General features: G+C 42.6%; 1 protein-coding gene across 14 annotated transcripts in view; it reads left to right on the top strand.

Moving 5' to 3' along the window:
• Positions 1–21,231, top strand: part of SH3D19 (SH3 domain containing 19) — a 144,817-nt gene that overhangs the window by 42,632 nt on the left and 80,954 nt on the right. The gene's annotated exons all lie outside the window — the stretch shown is intronic.

Here is a 21,231-nt window from a genome sequence, read left to right on the forward strand (position 1 = left end):
CCCCCCCCCCTCTCAAACTCCTCTATTTTTTTTTAACTTCAATAGGATGGGTTAAGGGAATTTCCCAAAAGACTATAAAAATGAAATCTACTTTTTCTCTGTTTTGGTAATGGGAAGAAACTGTTAAATTTCACATTGCATTAAATTAACTATTTTATATTCCTATTGGGCTGAAATTTTCGAGTTAACAGATTTCCACCATTAGAATTTTATGTTTAAGGTATAACAAGAAAAAGCCTTGTTTATGAAATATGTACTGGGTTGTGTGGTAAAACTGCAGCTTAAAAGACAAAAGCTATAGCTTGAATAAATCCAAGGTTGAAAATGTGGTTTCTACTTTCATATGAACCTGGGCATTTGCCTTTGACGAGGAAAAGAAATTTCAGCTGAGAAACATAAGCGCATTCAAACCTTACCATTATTCCCCAAGATCTGGATCAAGCATACTTAAGGCCTGTGAGCCGGAAAATGATAATGGGCAGTATACAAAACACATGATATAGTTTTTCTTGATTCTGACCTTCCATAAATGGCAACCCTTAAACTTTCAAAATGTTCAATTGTGATAAAACCATGAAAAGATTGACCCTTGAGGCTTATCTGAATTTTCTTTGGTTACCATTTTCCCTTCTTCCTATCTCTTTTCCATGTTTGTGTCTTCAACTTTTTTTTCCTTTCCCCCATCACCTTATTCCCTCTTCCTACCTGGGAGTAAAAAGGGCAATTGAAGAAATAGTGGCATGAAAAAGAAGATAAACTCATTCAGTATGCTAGGTGCCATAGCTGCCTTGTGTTCTTCACTCCTACTCCATTTTAGATCCTGTCTAGTCTGTCTTCTTCCCTCTTTACACTAGTGAAACAGCACTTTTCAACATCCACAGTGAGACTTTCTTGGCAAAAATTTAGGGGCAGGGGTGGACAAATTATTTTGGCTAGAGGGCCACTTAAGGCAGGGGCAAGCAATAATTTTGGGCAGAGGGCCACTTACTGAGTTTTGGCAAGCCATCAAGGGCCATATGACAGGCAGCCAAGGGCAGATAAATATTAATTTTCTAAAATTTTTAGGGGCCCTGCGGGCCAGATAGAATGGCCTGGCGGGCCGCATTTGGCCTGTGGGCTGCATTTTGTCCACCCCTGACTTTTGGTAAGCTGTTGCAGGCTGGGGGAGCAGTGTTAGGTGGTGCTGATCTGGCATGGGGGGGACGGGCAGGGGGAAATTGAACCTATCTGGCTTGGGCCCATCTGCCCTGCAATGGGGGTAGGGGCTGTATGGAGGCTGGGCCAGGACCCCTGCAGGCAGGGCACACTTGGCTAGTTGGATATGTTGGGGCTGCAGGCAGGCAGAAAGGAGTATCCAGGAGTATGACAAGCAGGCAGGCGGGGACCAGGATTGTGGAGTGGTGACAGTGTGGGGCCACAGCCAAAGACAGAGCTGCAGTCTGCACCCCACACAGCCCCACGCTGTCACCATCATGTGATCCCAGCCCCTGCTCTCCCACCCGCCAGTCCTACTCCAGAGCACTGCTCCCTACCAAATGGCCCCATCACATCCACCTAGCCGAGTATGCCCTGCCCACAGGGGTCTTGGTCCGGTCTCCATAGAGATCCCATCTACCCACTCCACCCAGCGCCACTGGCAGTGGGTGCAGCGAACAGGCCAGGATGCCTGGGCAGTGGGGCCAGGTCTGGTGGCAGTGACAACACTGGCAGCAGTAGCTGGAGGAATCTACTGCTTCTAAGAGCTGTATTTTGCCCACCCCAGCTTTAGGGACAGTTCTTTCTTCCTCATCCTTCATCTGTTAGTTGCTGAGCCTAAAGTTTAATTGCGAGTTGCTAGTATGATGAACAGTTTATACTGGCCTGTTTTGCTGTCCATAACTGTCCTCACCATGTCACCAAATTAAACTGTCCATGACAGTTTTCAAACTTGAGAAGTAGAGCTGTTAAATGTTTTTTTTTTCCCTAAGAGAACAGGCCTGGTATAAGCAGGCAAGTTCAGGATGGGCATCTTGGAGATTGTGGACAGCACTGCTGCTGTAATGGTATGTTGAAGGCAAGGTTCTTTGAGTAGATGTGGTATCTTTTATTAGACCAACTGAGTCATTGGAAAAAAGTTCTTAGCAAGCTTTTGGGAGCAATCACCCTTCTTCAGGCATAGGAAGTCTTTGCTGTTCTGAGACTCCAAGGAATAGGAGAAGATTCTGAAAGTGCCCAAAATCTTGCTAAGAACTTTTTTCCAACTACTCAGTTGGTCTAATAAAAGTTATCACATCTACCCAAAGAACCTTGCCTGCCTATGTCCTTAGACCAGCATGGCTACAACCAAAAACCCAGCAGGTATGTTGAAAGCCACTTTGGTACCCTTAGAATCTCAGAACTTGGAGGTCACAAAAGTGACAAAAGTCACTTTATCTTTCCCTCTCTCTCACCTGTAAGTTCTGTAATTTTGTTCCTATAGGAATCTCACCTTTTCTTTAAAAAAAGAAAAAAAAAGTGTTCTGCTTGCTGTAGTAGGGGGACTGTTCACCACTACTGTACTTCCAGTTAAGCTTGTGTGCAACTGCTTGCAGGGTCAGTGATAAAGGTTTAGTGCGCAGTGGACCAGCAAAAGATTCAAAGAATGCTGTCCAAATACAGCTTCAGCTAAGTCTATAACAACATAGGACATCCAGAATGCCATTTAGGCCATAAACCTTTTTTATATGAAACTTTGCATTTTAACAATGTTCCCCACCAGCCAGCCAGGATTAATCTTAATTTGGGGCAGGGGGATCATCAGATAGTGACAGACTGGTAACTGAACCATCTTTTGGTTTCTGATAGTGTTAAAGGAAGGAAAATTTGAGGAAAGCAATAATAGGTTGTATGAGTATGCTAGGAAGAAGATGAAATAATAGGAAGAGCATGGACAATAATAGGAAGAACATGGTTTTGGATCTCACACAAAATCATTTCTTCTTCTTTCTTTCTTCTTTTTTTTTTCTTTTTGAAACCTTGCTGTCTTTTTTCCCTCCCCCTCCAATGCCCAGTGAAAATTTGAGGGAAATTATGCCTTTGTTAATGAACCTCTCCAGTTAGGGAAGGAAGGTTGCAATATATACGCCTATCATAACCAAGAGTCCACTAGCCAAACCAACAAAATCCTGACATTTCTCATAGTTCTGTTCTGTATTTTTCTTTTTCTTTTTAAGCAGTGCAACTTTCACATAGTGTGTATCTCTAGATAGTAGGGAACAATTGTACTCAGAAAGAATCTCTTTTCCAAGTCTAACAGACAGTACCAGCTAATTCATAACACAGTATAATTCTACTCTGCAGCCTTGTGCATCAGCTAGAGTAGTTAGAATAACATATGGACTGTCTGTTATAATAGAAAACTATGAATATTGAACTTGTTTGGCAGAAAAAAATGGTCTCTTTCCCTATTAGTTTCTTACCTCAGTCTGTGGAGTATAGGAGGATTTTTGAATGTTTCTTGGCTTTTTGAATGTATTCAATTTGGCAGTCTCCCTCCATTCTGCTTGTACGTGGAACTACTAAGGGAGGCCTTAGAAGCAAGGATATCTTTTAAGGGGAAGCAGATAACTGGCTTGTTTGACTTTCTGCAGCAGATCTAACTGTAAGGCTTCCACCAATTACAGCTGTTCTAGTAATGAGCTTCTCAAAGAGAGGTGGATTTGTGGCTATACGTCCTATTACTTTAGGACTCAGTTGGCAACCCCCAAAGGGTTTAGCACATGATCAGCCAACTGGCCCACAAAGCCTGGAGAAAAAGAGAAAGCCCTGATGGTTTACTTACTTCAGATTTTTTAAAATTTACTTTCTAAACATTAGGATCCTCAAAGATCTTAATAGTAATTTTCTGAATCAAAAAATGAGCATATTACCTATTTCTACATTAAACTATTATCCAGTGACAACTTTTCACTTAATTGGCATGATCTTTTATTATGGTCCTTTTAATTGTTAAACTTCAGAAAATAATGAAACAGATATCTTTTATGTTGGCAATGATGACCTGTAATTATTGTAATATCTTGAAATTAAGGGCCTTTTTCACTGATGTAATTTCATTGCCTTTAATGGAGGCAGATAATATACCAATATGACTGAGACCAAATATAGGCCAAAAGAAACAATATCACTGTGTTTTCTGTTTGTATAATTTCCATCTTGAAGATGGAAATAATTTAGATGATAATGGAGCAGCTAACTGGGCATCCAAATATTTAAATTAGTCCCTGAATAGAAATAAATCTGTTACAAAGAACTCTCTTTTTCTCTTTCCTCTTGGAACAAGGGACCGTGGTTTTAAAAAATCCTTAAAACATATCTCCAACACCATATAACTCTCCTTTTAATTTTCAACTCTTCTGTCCTAAGAGAATGAGCTCTTTTATCAGTTTAATTTGGCTCAGTCCTGGCAGGACTTTTAACTGTTCCAAAGCAGAAAAAAATATAGTGGGCCAAATGGTGTAAGGAGTTTCTAGTAACATCTCCAAAATAACTTTAAACCAGGAGTTAGGAGTGTGAAGGTAGCTAACAAGGAGGGTAGTTATCCACTGGGACAATTTACCCATGGGTTTAGAGGCTTACCTATCACTTGAATTCTTTAAAACAGAACTGTGTGTCTTTCTAAAAGACAGAAATTGTTGGCTAGGTGTACAAATTACAGGTTAAGGTTCTATGGCCATTATTATATTGGAGGTCAGACTAGATAATCATTATAGTGCCTTTGGCTTAAAAATCTATGAATCTATTATGGGAATTTGCAAAAAAAACTATAGAAAATGATAGTAATTCCTACAACCTAGGACTTAAGGCATCAACAGTGGAAGGCCTATGCTGAAGTCAATTATAGCTTCCCTATGCCTTTTGATTACACAGGAGCTGTGATGCATTGTAAACAAAATCTAGCAGGATGACCATACAAAAGAATACAACCCTTCCATCATTTATAATAAATAAATACTTGACAAGATAAAACTAAGGTAGCCACTAGTTTTCTTTCTTCTCTTCTAGAGAACGGGTCTTTCATGGCATGACTTGTAAGAATAGCTGTTGTGTGCATTTTTTAAATATCGCTTTTATCTGTCTATATAAAGAGCTTTCCAGTAGAGAGAGCAACTTTTTATTTGGCTATTATTTCTGTTTGTTGTGCTGTATGGCATTGATCTTATAACACAGTGGTTAAATATTATAATAATATGCTCTGACTGTATCACGTTCCAGAGTGTATTCACCTAGCATATATTACCAACATTGATCTCTAAGGCATGTTGCCCAAGAGAGAGCCTTTTCATTCAGAATTCAGATGTTCTTATACCTTTTTTTTGGCAAGGAAAAAATCATTTGAACCACTGGTCTGACAACATAATGAAACTCGTATCATTCCGAAGCAAGTTGAGGGTCCCAAATTACTTAGCTGTACCCTTGGGGCAAGCCCTGGAGCTTCAGAATGAATGGACCTATTTTGGGGTTAACTAGACAAGCAAATTGTGAAAAGCATCAGGATCTCCTCCTACATAGTCATGAGTAATGCCAAAACTCAGGGTGTAAGTTTTAATACTTTGAAATGTTCCTCATGCAGTTAAATATGAATACCGGAGAAGTTTATTTTCCTGCCCAAAGTGCACTCTACTTGAAACCTACAAACTCTGGGTTCTAGCCGTCTTTTGAAGTCTGTAATCAGTTCTTTGCTTAATAAATCTCATGAGCAGAGTTTCACATCTTTCATTCTGAAAAGATAAGTTTTATTAAATCAAGTTTGACCTATTTGGGGTCGTACAAAAGCATTATCCTACTGTACTGCAACACAGGTTCAAAGTATGTCTGAAACTGAGAGAAGTTTGCTATATCCTGTTCTTAGAAGAAGAGCTTTTTCAGGGATAATTTTCATTTGCTAACTTCACAATTTAAATAACAGATCTGTCCTGTGATCATTTCAGGTGAATCTGGGAACAGAACCTATGGTAAGGTGACAGAAGCAGGTCTCGTCAAATTAGCTAACCTGGCTCATTGTCTCCCTTTAGACCATAGATAGAGGTTTATGACTCTACTAGTGGTTCCAGACCAAGAAATCTGGCCCTTTATCTCAAACAGTAGTTTGAGTTGGCTTAGTTGGTAGAAGTATCCAGAGGTCCCAGATTTCTTCTGTGGAGCTGTTTGGTTATTATGTTTGTAACAACAGTTCACAATTCTGGAGCCAAGAAGGGAAACCGAGACTCTACTGTTGTATTGCTCTGCTTTCTCACAAACACTTGTGCAACCTACCAGCAACATCTATGTCATCTTGTATGAGATGCTTCATTATAGATGGTAAATGAAGTCTTTACCCCCTATCTGTCTTCCAGATCCTTTGAATCTGAGAGCCATGCCTTCAAATTTTATATCCTCTTCTCCAAGTGAGGATGAAATGTGTGTGCATACGTAGACATACATACATATACACATGTTAAAAGTCATGTGAGAGCCTGGGAGTAAGTACTGGAATAAAATGTGTGCCTAAACATTGTGTTTACAAGATGTGTTTGTATTTATCTGTGGACAGCTCTTCTTTTAAGAATAGGATGTAGCAAATTTCTCAGTTAAACTGTTTGTCCTGTGTTGCAGTACAGTAGAAAACTGCTTTTGTATGACTTCAAATAGGTCAGAACTTAATGTAATAAGCTTATCTTTTCACAAATCTAGCCTTGTGGAGAACATAGTGTTTTAGGACATTGCTGATGATCTGTATGGCTGCTTACTTCCAAGTCTCCAGTTTGAATCTTCCACAGACGCACAAGGCTTAAAAATTTCCCCATCTATTAGATAGTTTGTAGCTCCTCTGTGAGATAAAGTACATTTTTGGCTCATGTTAATTTTCTTTTCTCACAAGCTCACTGCCATATTCTGCAATTGATTGCAAACTCTAGTGGGACTATCTCCTATTAGATGCTCGTGTCGTGCATAATGGTACCTGATCTCAGTTGGGTTCCTTGCTAAGATCTCCCACAGCAGGTGACAAAAATTCTTTGCTCACTGTAAATCTGTGAGCAAAACTGTACTTGTCACACACATTCATTCATGTGAGAAATTGTTTGGGGGGGAGGGCACACAGAATATTTTGTACATTGTGAAGAGAAGTACTAGAAATATAGTTGGAAAATACTTTCAATGAAGAAATTATTCAAAGCATGGCTAAATTTAAAAAAAAAATTCAAGATAATTGTCAATTCAGACCTGTTCACTTTTCCACAATATAGTTTCATAGTTGGTAGGTTCGGAAGGGACCTGAGGAGATCATCTAGTCCGACCCCCTGCTATGGCAGGAAAGAGTACTGGGGTCAAACGACCCCGGCCAGATGTTCATCCAGCTTTTGTTAAAAGACCCTCAGGGTAGGAGCCAGCACCACTTCTTTTGGAAGTTGGTTCCAGGTCCTAGCTGCCCTGACAGTGAAATTGCGCCTCCTAATGTCTAGCCTGAAACTACCCTCCACTAGCTTGTGTCCGTTGTTTCTTGTAACTCCCAGGAGTGCTTGGGGGAACAGGGACTCTCCCAATGCCTGCTGGTCCCCCTTGACTAGTTTGTAGACTGCCACTAGATCCCCTCTCAGCCTTCTCTTTTGGAGGCTGAACAGATTCAGGTCCCTCAGCCTCTCCTTGTAGGGCCTGCCCTGCTGACCCCTGATCATGCGGGTGGCCCTCCTTTGGACCCTCTCCATATTGGCCACATCCCTCCTGAAGTGCGGTGCCCAGAACTGGACACAGTACTCCAACTGCGGCCTGACCAGTGCCGCATAGAGGGGGAGGATCACCTCCTTGGACCTGCTTGAGATGCATCTGTGGATGCATGACAAGGTATGGTTGGCCTTCCTGACTGCGTCCGCACTTTCTCGGCCCATGTTCACTCTGGCATCAATGATGACTCCAAGATCCTTTTCTGTCTCAACACTGGCGAGAAAGGAGTTCCCCAGCCTGTAGGTATGCTGCTGGTTCTCCCTCCCCCGGTGCATTACCCTGCACTTGTCAGTGTTGAACCCCATCCTGTTTTCTTCGGCCCACCCCTGTAACCTGTCTAGATCTGCTTGCAGCCTGTTCCTTCCTACTAGCGTACCCACTTCACCCCACATCTTAGTGTCATCTGCGAATTTGAACAGGGTGCTTTCTACCCCCTCGCCCAAGTCACTGATGAAGATGTTGAATAGTGCGGGCCCAAGAACCGAGCCCTGGGGAACCCCACTGCCCACATCCCTCCAGGTCGAATAAGACCCGTCCACCACCACCGTCTGGGTGCGGCCCTCCAGCCAGTTAGTGACCCATCTGACCGTGTAGGCATCAACACCACTGTCTCCTAGTTTCTTACTGAGAATGGGGTGAGAGACCATGTCAAAGGCCTTCCTGAAGTCCAGAAAGACTATAGCCACTGCGACACCTGCATCCAAGGACTTGGTGACCTGGTCATAGAAGGCCACCAGATTGGTTTGACAAGACCTGCCCCTAATGAACCCATGCTGGTTGCCCCTGAGCATAACCTCTCCTGCTGGCCCTTCCTGGACATGTGTCAGGATACTTCTTTTGAAAAGCTTCCCCAGGACCAAGATAAGACTCATGGGCCTATAGTTTCCTGGGTCCTCCTTCCTCCCTTTTTTGAAGATGGGGGACCACATTGGCCCTTTTCCAGTCCTCTGGCACGTTGCCCGAGCACCGTGAGTGCTCGTAGAGCTCGTAGAGCACTCATGCTACGTTTCAAATCTGAATAACCTTGCAACTTGACATAAATCCATAAATGGGTCTAATAGTGTACAAAAACTGGTTAAATCAAATGTATGTACAGGGTCTAGAATAGTGGAGTTATAATTAGAACAAAGTAATAATTAATAGTAATAGCTTTTGGAGGATAATATTAGGTTTAGTATATTCTCAAGCAGGTGAGGGGTAGAATAAAAGATCAAAGCTGATTTCTAGTGATAGCTCCATTATAATGATCAAGTCAATGTAACTTTTATAATTTTATGAAGAATAGACAAACACTGTTATGATTCTAAAAGATATAGCTAAAAGAACAATGGTAAACAGATATTTCAAGTATGAATAATAATAATTAGATTTTTTTATCTCTAGATCTTGGAACACTTTACAAAAGAGATAAATATTATCACTATTTTACAAATGAAGAAAAAGCAGCAGAAAGATGTTAAGTTGGAAAAAACCCCAAATTTCCTGACTGTCAATCTAGTATCTAATCAAGTAGATCACAGTAGCTAGTTAAAGCCATTTAAATTAAATTGGTGAATTTTGGTTGCAAATGCACTTGATCCCTCTCTGCACTTGGAGGCCTCATCAGGAGATAGCAGACAAGGCACTGAGACTACATGAGCATGCATACAGCCCAGCACCAAGGAGCAGGAGGAATGTTTAGAGACCCATGTCTTCGCAATATGGCAGTGGAGATAGAATCTTCAAGGAAGGAAGATCAAATAAAGGGGTAGACTTAATAGGTAGGACACATGGCAACAGAGAAGGGTTATGCCATTGAGTTAGAAGGGGAAAATGAGAAGTCACGATGAAGAAGAGACTGGAGTTTAAAGTTTCAGTTAGGGAAATGGGAGATTGCTCCCCCCCATTACATTTGAACTAAGCCCATTGCGGGTTCTTAGAGTGGGATGATTTTTCTCCATATTTCTCCCCCTGTTGACATTGGCCATTATGGGCACCTATACTCATGCCAGACATCTGCTCCAAGGCGTGCTAATAGCATGCTTTGCAGCAGACTCAAATTGAGTGCTAATTAGCACACTAGCAGCTTCTGTGTCACATGTAGGTGTTATAGTTTTGGCCCCTTTTCGTTTGGTGCCTTGCCCCCCAGCATTGTCAGGGTGAGATCAGGTTTTGGTGCCACCTAGATGGTTCAGGTGCTGCCCCTACTTTCCTGCCACGTCTTTGATGTTTGTTGTTACAGAGGCAACTCCCTGTATGTGGCCCAAGGGCATCTGAGCCCTGGGCTGTCTTTGTGGGGCTCCAAACCTCCCCTTTGCCCCACCCTTACCACATCCCCAGCCTGGATAGATGCTGCTCGCTGCTGGTCTTCCCCTGGATGATTTCACCTCATCCACACTGCCCGCCTTGAAAGGGTCAGGTCCTCCTGGCTGTCAGTCTTTCCGGATCCATCCCTTGTCTTCGGGTCGGCTCCCCTCCCCCCAGGCAGCTAAACCTGCCCCGTCCGGGGCTAGACTGTAACTGAAGAAAACTTAACTGAAAAATGACTGGCGTTTGCCGGTGTGCTCCTGAGATTCCGTCTCTCTGGGTCCTTGGTCCCTTGGGTGACTCATCCATCCCTTTTATCTTAGTAGGCATGGGGACAGACAACAGCCCTGTGCCCAGCCTCTGCCAGCTCTTCTGGCATGACCTCCGTGAGGCCCAGCTGACCTGTGGTCAAGCTGTCCTCGTCCCACTAGCCGGTGTTGTTTACTTCTGCCTCCCAGGGGTCTGTGATCCCCCATGCTTTACTTGCTGCAGGGCTGCCCAGGGATGCCTGCGGTCTTGAGGGGCCATCCCTGTCCATGGCATCTGAGCTCCCGGTCAGAGCCCCACTGTTCCCCTGTGGCGTCCTGTGAGGCTGCTGCTCCCTGGTGGGGCTCCCTTGCCCCTATCGGCTCCTGAGGCTGCTCTGTGCCTTGCCTGTCTGGGTCCTGAGGAAGGTGCCCGGCTCCTTCCTCTGGCATCAGGGGTTTAAACCTAAAGCTTGTCCAATGAGCTTTAGTTAAAGTGCCCCCGCTGCCACTTTGAAGCGCAGGAGGCTGAATACACGTGACGCTATAGGTGATTTAATTAAAGCGGCTCTTGGAGCCTCTCTGGTTAAAGCACCCTCCCCCCCACCTTTGCCTCGGAGCACGTGTAAAGACTAAACAGGGCAGTGTCATGGAATACGCAATGACATTTCCAGTGTACTGATAATAGCACTCCTCTTTTAAAAATGTGTTTGAAGGATATTACTTTCTTTTCCTGCAGCCTGCCCGTAACTTTCTAAAATTAGCCAGATGTGTGTGGTGTTGTGTTTTGTTGTTGTTTTTTAATTCCTGCAACAAATAAACAAACTCTGAGGCTGGTAGAAGCTGACTTGGAGAAATAGAAGTATCCAATTATAAATAGTGCATAATTGGCCAAATTAATCATGCATAGGTATAACTCTCACACTCTCTCAGTCTCTCTTTTCCTTTCCAAGATTTTGTTTCGTGGAAATATTCTGGTGATAAATAACATATGAAATGTATCCAGTCAAAGTGGGGGACAGATATAGGAGCATTATTTCCAAAGCTTTATTTATTTATTTATTTAAAAAGGCTTAGAGAAGCAATAAATATCTAGAAGGAGCAGCTTAAGAGCCTAAGAATGATTTTAGGATCTAGCAGACTGAGCTATTTCTAAATTGCCATCATATAGGAGGACTTCTCTGGAGATTTTATTTGAAAGAATCTTTTGTTAACATTATGGACAGTGCTGAATCCAACACTTGACTAGGCATTTGATCATTCTCTTTAAGGTTTATATGGCTTGGAGTCTTCTGATCTACAGCATAAGCTCTGTTATCCGGCATCCTCTTGGAATGGGGGATGCTGGTTAATCAAATATGCCGGTTAATGAAATGTGCACTGGGTGGTGCACTCCCTGGTGTCAGTGTGCCAGGGGACAGGGAGGGGAGCCCCGCGCAGGCTGCTTTGCCCCAGGCTGTGGGCTAAAGAAGTGAAGAAGAAGAACCCGGCTTGCAGCGACAAAACCGGAAGTGGGGCTTTCGGTTTTGGTTTTGCCGCGTCCCTTGGATGCCAGTTAGTGGAGCTTTCTGGTTGATAAAGTGCCAGATAACATAGCTTTTGCTGTATTTTGGTTAGGATAAAGGTAGTTTAGCTTAGATTCTTGATTAGAGAGTTAGATTTACTTTTGCAGTTAGGTTGACTTCCATTGTGCCTGTTCTTGTTTTGCACGGAGAGAAGAGAGAGCTTTATTTTGATCTGTTTTGTGTCTCCTTTGATATAATGCTTACTCGTTGTGGTCTGTTGTCATGGGTTGTCCTTTTGTGTGTTCAGAGTGTACATCATGAATTTAGCCTGTCACCTTAACTACCATCTGGTTCTGGCAGGCTGCAAGTATAAACCATTGATTGAGTAGTACCTCAAAGAATGGTATACTTATCTTTCATCCAGACTACATCTGTGGAGTAAGTGTTCCCATTCAGACCTGTCAGACTGTCAGTTTTTCTCTTTTATTAGGATTCTGCGTATTGCCTTCTGTATGGTTTTAGTATAGCTGTGTATTCAGCTCTGATCCTGTGTCAGTGTGAGGTAACATTTTTATGCTAGGTAGCTGAATTTCTCCTTCCATCCTCTCCTGTTAAGAGGTATCATGTTCAAAGTGTCCATGCTAGTGTCTTAACCCATACTAGTGTTCATAGCGTTTCAGCACTAAGGATTTGCCCCAAGTTCTGCCACCAAACTGCAGAAGTGCAAACCCATAGTTTAGGCATGGATACATTGTCCTAAAACCTGCTTCCTGCAGTTTTATTTTTGCCTTGGTTTGAAGGAAGAATAAGATTCATTGTTGCACATAGTGGCGTTGCCCATTTACATGAGGGGTTAGAACTGATGTGGCTATTCTGGCTGCTTGCCTCAGCTGAAATTAGGGCAGATGGCTATACATCTGGTCGTTCCCAGCACACATTCAGACTCAGGCTCTCATCCAGACAGGTCAGTACTGCTGTGGCTAACTTTTAGGTGCTCGGCTCCCAAAGAAGAATTCTTAGACCTCAGTTAGACAGCTGAGTTCTGCGTGCAACCTAAGGGGAGATTTATGCACTTAGAAATGGGATTCACAACAGCCAGCAGGGGATTGCCCAAGTTAGCTAATAGGAAGTCCCAAATAGAGGAGTGTGCCTGAATTCCCACCTGTTTCCTAGACATAAATCCTGGGTTCACAACCCAAGCCCCTGTGTTTAACTTAGGGATCTAAATTGATCCTTTGGGTACGGACAACTTTTAAGAAGTGCCTGGAAGAGAGGGTCGGGGAGAAAGTAGTGCAGCCACGCTATCTGAATCACATAAGCAGGTACTCTGTCCCTCTCTTCCACTTACTCGAATTTGGGTTGAGACCAGGAGGAGCAGGTAGCGAAGGTTTCCACCTTTTATGTGGTTAGAGCACTTTCCCAAGAAATGGGAGATCTGCATGTAATGCCCTCTTCAGCCTAATGGAATTCAAGCCCACGTGTCCTACCTTTCAGAAAAGTGTCCTACCTTATATCCATCAGTCTATATAAGTAAGGTTGGGGCAACTCCACCCCTCATGTTGGAGCTGTTCCTCTGTGCAGCCATGAATTCAAGTATGATAGGGCCAAAATGGAGAGCAAGTGAAAGGGACTAAACCTCTTTGCCTAGTAATGAAGGTATTCATGTAAGAGAGGAGAGACGAAGGAGATTCCAGTCCTTTCTCCCAACACTGTTTATGTATTCTTTCCCAGGACTGCTTATACATTTTATATTAAACACTCACTGGAAAGAAGAACTAGATACCAGGTCTTCCTTGTATGCTAGTATAGGGTATTCTCCCTGTGAGGGGAGAGTCCTGGATTATATCTTCATTTTCTGTTATCTAATACTTGGTTAAAAAATCAAAAATAATCTTGGCAGTAGCAACTAGAATCCAAATGGCTCCTGACTGCCATATATAGCCTGATGAGAGGCAAAGTCCACTCATGGATCAGTAGCTGGTTAACAAACAGGGAAAAAAGAGTAGTTAGTTCTCCTAATGGAGGAGGGTTAGCAGTGGAGTCCCTTGCGGGTCAGTCCTGGGGCCTGTGATGTTTGACGGATTCCTAAGTGATTTGGAGAGGGGCAAATAGTGAGGTGACCCAGCTCACATATGACAGAAAAATATTTTTTCAGGGTGGTAAAAAACAAAAATGACTGCAAAGAACTGCAAAAAGAATTCATAATATTGAGTAAATGGGCAACAGACTAGCAGATGAAGTTCAGTGTTGATGTGTGCAGTGATGCATATTACATGATGATGGCCACTGCTTTAGGTATAGCTACTCAGGAAAGATAGAGTGGAATTGGAATTATCGTAGGTAGTTCTCTGAAAGCATTGCTCCAGCATTCAGCAGCAGTCTAAAAGGTGAACAGGCTGTTAGGAACTATTGAGAAGAAAATGTTAAAACAAAACAGAAAATGTCATTATGCCACTTGAATAGATTCATGGTATGCCCACACCTTAAATACTACATGCAGTGCTAATTTCCCTATCTACAAATGGGTATGGTAAAACTACAAAAGGTACAGAGAAGGGCATTAAGGATGATCCCAAAGCCACAGAGAAGATTCTGTACAAGATGGGACTAAATAGGCTAGGACTACAGTTTAGGGACGAGATGACTAAGGGTAATCTGACAGAGGTCTGTAAAATCCTGCGTGGTGTGCAGAAAATAAAGAAATTTACTACTTACCATTTCTCACAATATTAGAATTAGAGGACATATAATTAAAGTATTAGGAATCAGGTTTAAACAAAAAAGGAAGGTTCTGGGGTTTTTTTTATACACTGGGTGCATCTACATGAGAGCACGGAGGGTGGGTTATGCTTACTATGCAATAGCATGCTGGTCAAAAACCATGCTAATATGCTACTGCACAGTGTTATCACGCTACTGCATAGTAAGCATAACCGCCCCACCCCACCATGCATTGGCGCTACTTCGCAGTAGCGTGAGTTACTGCGCATTGAACTAGTACTTGGTTAACCAAGTACTAAATGTAATACACAGTAACTAGGGTGCATTAATGGACGTGTAGATGTGCCCAATATGTAGTTAAGTGGTAGGACTCATTGCTACAAGTGGCTGACAGTTTAACAAGTTTCAAAGAGGATTAACCAGATTCATGGAGGATAAGTTCGTCAGTGGTATTAAACAAAATGGTAGGGCTTCAGCTTCCAGGTTTGGACTTCCTAGGCCTTTAAATGCTCAAAACTATAAGGAAGAGAGGCAGGGGACAGATCAGTCCAGATAGGCTCTGTGTAAATACTCTTCCCCTTAGTGTCTGCTGTAAGAAGAAAAAGGGTGAAAAGGTGTGGAAAACAGGTGTCCCACTTCCTGAGCAAGTATTCTAAGCACTAGGAAACTATGCAAAACATGGGGACCACCACCCTCATATTCTTGCGTCAGAGTAGCTGTTGGGTGAAGCACTTGGTAGTGACTCGGTGCTGTCAGTATGAATTAGGTGTGCTCTGTTGGTACCCAGAGGTGTAGCGAGCTCATTGAGCACTTTGTGTGGGGAGTGTGTAGGGGTATGTGGACCACTGTAAGCCAGAGGGGAGGGAGACATAGGCCAGTGGAAGGGAAGGCTTATCTTCCCTAGCTACTGCTGCCACTGCTACTATAGCAGCTCCAGCTCTGCTGAGGTGGCAGTAACCCCATGGCCAGGCTCCCTGGGAGCCAACCCTGGTGCCCCATTTGCTCCCCCCCCTTACATATACAGTCAGTCTCGGACTTACGACACAATTGGTTCCTGAAAACCGTGTCTTAAGTCGAAACGTAACGCAGAACCAGTTTTCTCATAAGAAACAATGTTATAAATGGGGGTTTGAGTCCTGAACCAAAGCCCAGTACCCTATTTTCACCAAAAATAACCCATAATTTTGTACTCGATCAATTATAGATGAGTAATATAGCTACATTAATGTATTTATATTGTAAATAGCAATCATATTGATTTGGAAGAACTTCTTTGAGGTGTCTTTGCTGGACTTTTTGAAAGGCTCTTGGTTGGACTTTTTGAAGGGTTCTTATCTGGAGTCTTGTCAGGAGTCTTGGTTGCAGGATTTTGTGGAGTCTTGTCTGCTTTCTTAAAGAAAGTGTCCAGGGAAGTTTGACAGATGTTCTCCAGGCAGATTAGCGACGCAGCGAACTTGTTCGCTGGCATAGCATCACATCGGATCGAGTGTTGTAAAGTCGAAACTGACATCATAAAGTTGAAACGGTGCCAATTTATAAACATTGTAAGTGCAAAACGTTGTAACTCAACGTTGTTAAGTCGAGGACTGCCTGTATATTGTGTTTAGGGCTATGCCTGATGAAGGCTCCTGAGGGTTGAGGGGGAGGGAAGGAAGAAGTGAAAAAGGGGAGGAGGGGAGGGATACCATTCTGGTCACCTCTTGCCCCCGCAGATAGACTTTTGGTGTGGCATTGCCCTGCCTGGCTCCTGTGGCTGGGGAGGGGCAGTGCAGAACTGCGCCTGCAGTGGTAAAGACTCCAGGGGGTGATTCTGGCACTTCTTCCTAATTAGTGCCCAGGGCTGGTGCCCCTCTTGTCCCACTCTAATTATGCTTACCGTGGGTACCTAATTCATTGGGAATTTAGGTGGAGTTCAGGTACTTCTCAGCTCCAATTTGGATTGCAGTTGACATAAAACAGAAGTTAGATATCTAGTTGTTCAAACTGGACATATTTAGAAGCCTAATTCCAGGTGACAAAGGATCTTTGAAAGCCAATATGGACAAACCAAATACAAGGATGACTGAGATATGGCCAGTAGAGCTGTCGTTCAGCCTGTGGGCCTCCTCATGGGTCTGGAAATTCGGCAGCATGACAAGCAATGGCAGCATTAATTGGCATGGCTCCTAGAACCATAGTGACTAATGCTGCCGCCTCTTGTCCTGCTATCAAGTTTCAGGACCTACGGGAAGCTACATGCTGGCCATATCTTGATCATACTCGTATTAGGCCAGATCTGGAGCATAAAGACACATCCTCTGACCTCCGGGCCAGATAGTTGGTGGTGGGAGTAGCGGCAGTCCAGGAACTGCAGCAATTTGGTGGCTGCCTCAAAAATCCAGCCCTGCAGGCCAGACAATGCAGCTCCATGCTCCGGATCCAGCCCATGGGGCCCTATGAGTTGAACACCACTGGTCTAATGAATTCAGATGCTGAAGTGTTTTTACTAAAGCAACCAAATTTTGCAGCGCAAGTCCTGGTACAGAGTCCTACATATGCCGTACCCCTACACTGCTTCTGATTCCAGTTAATATAATTACCTGTGTGGCATTGTAGGTGGGATAATTATCTCCACTGAAAGGCAGAGCTAATTAACATAGCTCTGTTCACACAGTGCTGCAGGGAGGGAAATAAGCTGTGTTAAAAATCAGAAGCCTGTGCCTTCCACACTGGAATCAATATAGCCATGTTCTTGCAGTACCAACCAGCATTATACTACCTCTTCTCAGCAGACATAGCAGGACACTGCCAATCCAGAGCCAGTCTTTCATATCCAGAATAAAAGTTCCAATTCAGGGACTCTGGGGGGACAAGATTGTGTTTTTCCTTTATCTACATAATTCTGTATTCATTGCGAACTCATTTGCATAAAGTGTAGAGTGCAGTAATTGCAAACACTGTTTATTTTCCGCTGATGGAGTATTTTGGGAATGTATTTTTAGCTCTTAATAGGAAATATATACTGTCAGAGGACTGGAGCTCTGAGCAACACGCTTTCAAATACACTGTTTAAACTATTTTTTTATTTTTAAAAATATTTTTTCAACATTTTTTAAAAACCACTCCTTGAAAGGTTGAAAGTGAATTCTGTCCTTTTATTGTCTTTTTTTCTGTGAGTTCTGTGAGAGAGGCTTTAAAGTTTTTCCTTTAAAGGCCTTAAAGTCTTTGTTTTGGGGGAGATCACAAACAGCTATAAACACTTTGCAAAAAGATAAAAGGGGTTAGAATTGTAGCTGTATTAACCTTGAGCCTCTCCTCCCTAAAAAATGTGCAGAATGTGCTGATTTGGAGTGGGGAGGGGGAGAAGGTGGTATAAAAAACCCCAGAACTTCAGATGCTTTTACTCTGTACATTCTACTCTCTAGAAAATTAGAGACAGTTAAGCTAAACAGTTTTACAATAAGTTCTCCCCTGTTCCTAGTGCTCTGAGTGTATCATTCTTTATGTGGCACTAATGCATGTGCATGGTGTTTTGCAGAGTAAATAAAGACTAATTCCCTGCCCAGAAGAGCTTACAGTCTGAAGGCTCAATTCAAGAATCAGTTATTACTGAGCAGAGTGCTTACTGCCATAGGGAGTTCCATTTGAGATAATTAGACTATTCCTATTCAGGTTATTAGACTCAGCACATTGTTGTGGAATCTCTAAATACCTACATGCTCTATTCACTAATGACTTCTAGCCAGGTCTCGTTTTAAGTTTAGGAGAGAAAAATAAGAAAGGAAAGAGACTGGATGATATTTACCAACTGATTCAGTAGCCGGGCATTGAAATAAACGGCTCCTTCTGCTGGCCATGTCTTTTATTCAATGGAATAGTACTTTAAAATAAGTGACACTTAAAAGGATAGCTCTGAATTGATGACAGTGACTCTAGATTTCTCAGCTATCTTTCTCCCCTTAGAACTGATGTAAAGTTTGTTTAAACCAGGGGTGCTCAGATGGGTCAGATCTGGCCTATGGAAAAATATTATCTCCCAAAACTTTGGTAGCCAGGGAGTGGCTGCTCCCCTAATGTCAAACTTCTGTAGGCCAGATATCATGGCCATGTACACTAGATTTAGCTCACAGGGCTAATCGGGGCAGTATGGGGCCCAGTCTGGCCCATTGACCAACCCTTCATCACTTATGTGGTCCACGGGGCCAAAAGATTGAGCATCACTGGTTTAAGCTGCGTGAATCTGCTCTTCAGTGCAAACAGTCTTTCATTTTTCTTTACAGTACCCAGCACTGACTGCTCCTAACTGGAGCCTCTGGATAACAAGTGGTGTTGTTGAAGAGGACAAAAAGAAAAAAATATAACAAGAAATTAAAATTATTAAATGGCCTTTCTTTTTAAATTCTTACAATACACAGTCTTTTTTTCTGAGAGAGGTAGTTAGCTCTGCTAGCCTGAAGTTAGGGATAAGGCAGGGCAGTGTGGCACTTCTATGAACTCATTCAGAGGCATGAGGTTTTGTACACTACAGCCTACTTTATCAGATCCTATGAATGGACTTCATACCATTCATACCATCTGACAAAATACGCTGTAGCTCAGTGGTTCTCAACCTTTTTAGATGTAGGGCACCCCTCATAAAACACAAAGCGCCCCTCAGAAAATGCCAGCTCTTAGCTTTCTCTTGTTTCTTGACTATAGAAAAAAATAATAGAGCAATTCTTCTGTTGCAGAGGACTCAGAAGGACCACAAGATCTCAGAATGTTTTATAATACTCTGGATTACTATTTGAAATATTTGGGTTTATCTCCTGAATCATGTTTAGGTGTTTCCACCCTGTATCACCCATAAAAGGATTTTATGGAACTCTGATTGAGAATCACAGATGTAGCCTATGAAAGCTCATGCCTCTGAACGAGCTAGTCTTTAAGGTGCCACAATGCCCTGCCTTCTGCTGTTTTTTTTCTGGCTGGCTTTGTTCTTGGAAGAGTTGAATCTTCATGTGTGACTAGTGAGCAGTGGATACAGAAATTTTTTAGGATTTCAACTTGGATTGAAAAGTTTTGGGAATTGAAGTATTGTGATTTTTTTTTCCCCTCTGGAGAGGAGATATCTGTAAACTATTCCCTGCATCTTAAATGCTAAGATTAATCAATGTCTGACATGCTGTTGGAGAAATGGCCATGGTTAAGGATAGAGTAAGTATTTCTGTGACAATATTGCATCATCTCCTTGTATCTGGAAAGACAGGTTTGGTGGAGGGTGTGGTTACAAGGTATTAATATAGAATGGTTGCAAGGCATATTCTTTAAAGCACACTGTTACAGGTTTGTGTTTCTGACATACTGTAGGGTGTAACTGAATGAGTCAACTGTTACTTGGAACCAGCTGCAATCATATGTAGTTTGGGTGTTGTAAGACTTCAGTGTTTTTTAAGAGAGAGATTTTTAAAATTAATATTTCTGCTGTTTCATACTGATTTTTAAACATAAGAAGCTGATTGGAAAAATGCTGGCATGTATGTATTATTTTCATACTTTTTTTACTCGTTCACATTTGCTATGTGACTTTGTTCTGGTCTTGAAAATTTGTGATTAGTAACATTTTAACATATTAGCTGCATATACATTAATAAATCTGCTATTTGAGATGGTTTAAAGCAGTCACAATGGATGTGGTATTTAGATTGGCTGAAGAAGAGTAAATATACTATTAAAAATAATTAGGAAACAAAAGGATCGGCTCCCTTTAGGAATACCATTCATTTACATAAGGCTAACTGCTCCAGCTTTTTCATTCTGAGTAGCTGAGTGAGATGATCCAATTATAAATTAAGTTAGGGAGTTTGAAAGTCATGGTAGGTAGAATTTTGAAAAGTTCTCAATCTCATCTATTATTTATTATTATTCTCATCTCATTATTGGAGTATTGGGAACTGTTATGCTACTCTGGAGTGCTTTGAAAAGTCTGTTCTTGTAGAACTCCACCCTACCTAAAACTCACCAAGCTGCTGTGTTTGAATCCTACCAGGGTCAGATCGGGGGGAAGAGGTGGTACGGTTGCTATTTGATTCCTGCTCCATTCAAAGTTTAAAACAAACTTCCCACTGGGACAGCTTCATTTCTATTAAGTTGGGCTGAGGAAGCCAATGGACTTCATAGATCATTATTATCTACTTGATTTCTGCTTTTCACTCTGTAGAGTTCAGTAGCCCTTGATCTTCTGCTAATCAAGCTAGCCTTCCTTCTGCAGTTATGTAATGTTTTTATGTTCAGGCCCTACAAGGGTGTCCAGTAAAGGTGCTGCTACTTAGGAACCTATACTGGGTGACTTTGTTCCTAAGAGATTCAACCCCACAGTGAATCAGAGATAGGGAGGGGAGGGACAGCTGTCCAGTAGATGTGGCACAGTGGGCAGAGGCAGAAGGCAAAAGTGAGGCAAAGAAATAACTTACTGCAGTGACCCTTATTCATGGCAGCAGATGATGGAGGCTGAACTAGTGGTGCGACTAGGATGGCATAAAGCTGCACATGAGCAGTCTCAGAGGGGCTGGTCTCCCAGGTAGGAGCTGGCAAGTGGCTGAAGCAAGTCCTCCCCAACATTTATTGTTTTTTCCCATTATGTTGAGTGTGGATAGCAGTAGATGCTAGCTATGGGCATGCTGTGAGAAGCAGAGGGGAGAGAGGAGGATGGGAGGGGGGTTAGTCCTGAAAGGATTATGAGGGTTTGGGGAAAGTGTTTGGGAGGGGCTCTGAGGGGCCATGAAGGGCTGGATTGG

Source organism: Alligator sinensis, unplaced genomic scaffold, assembly GCF_000455745.1.
Source record: "Alligator sinensis unplaced genomic scaffold, ASM45574v1 scaffold169_1, whole genome shotgun sequence".
NCBI classification, from domain to species: Eukaryota; Metazoa; Chordata; order Crocodylia; family Alligatoridae; genus Alligator; species Alligator sinensis.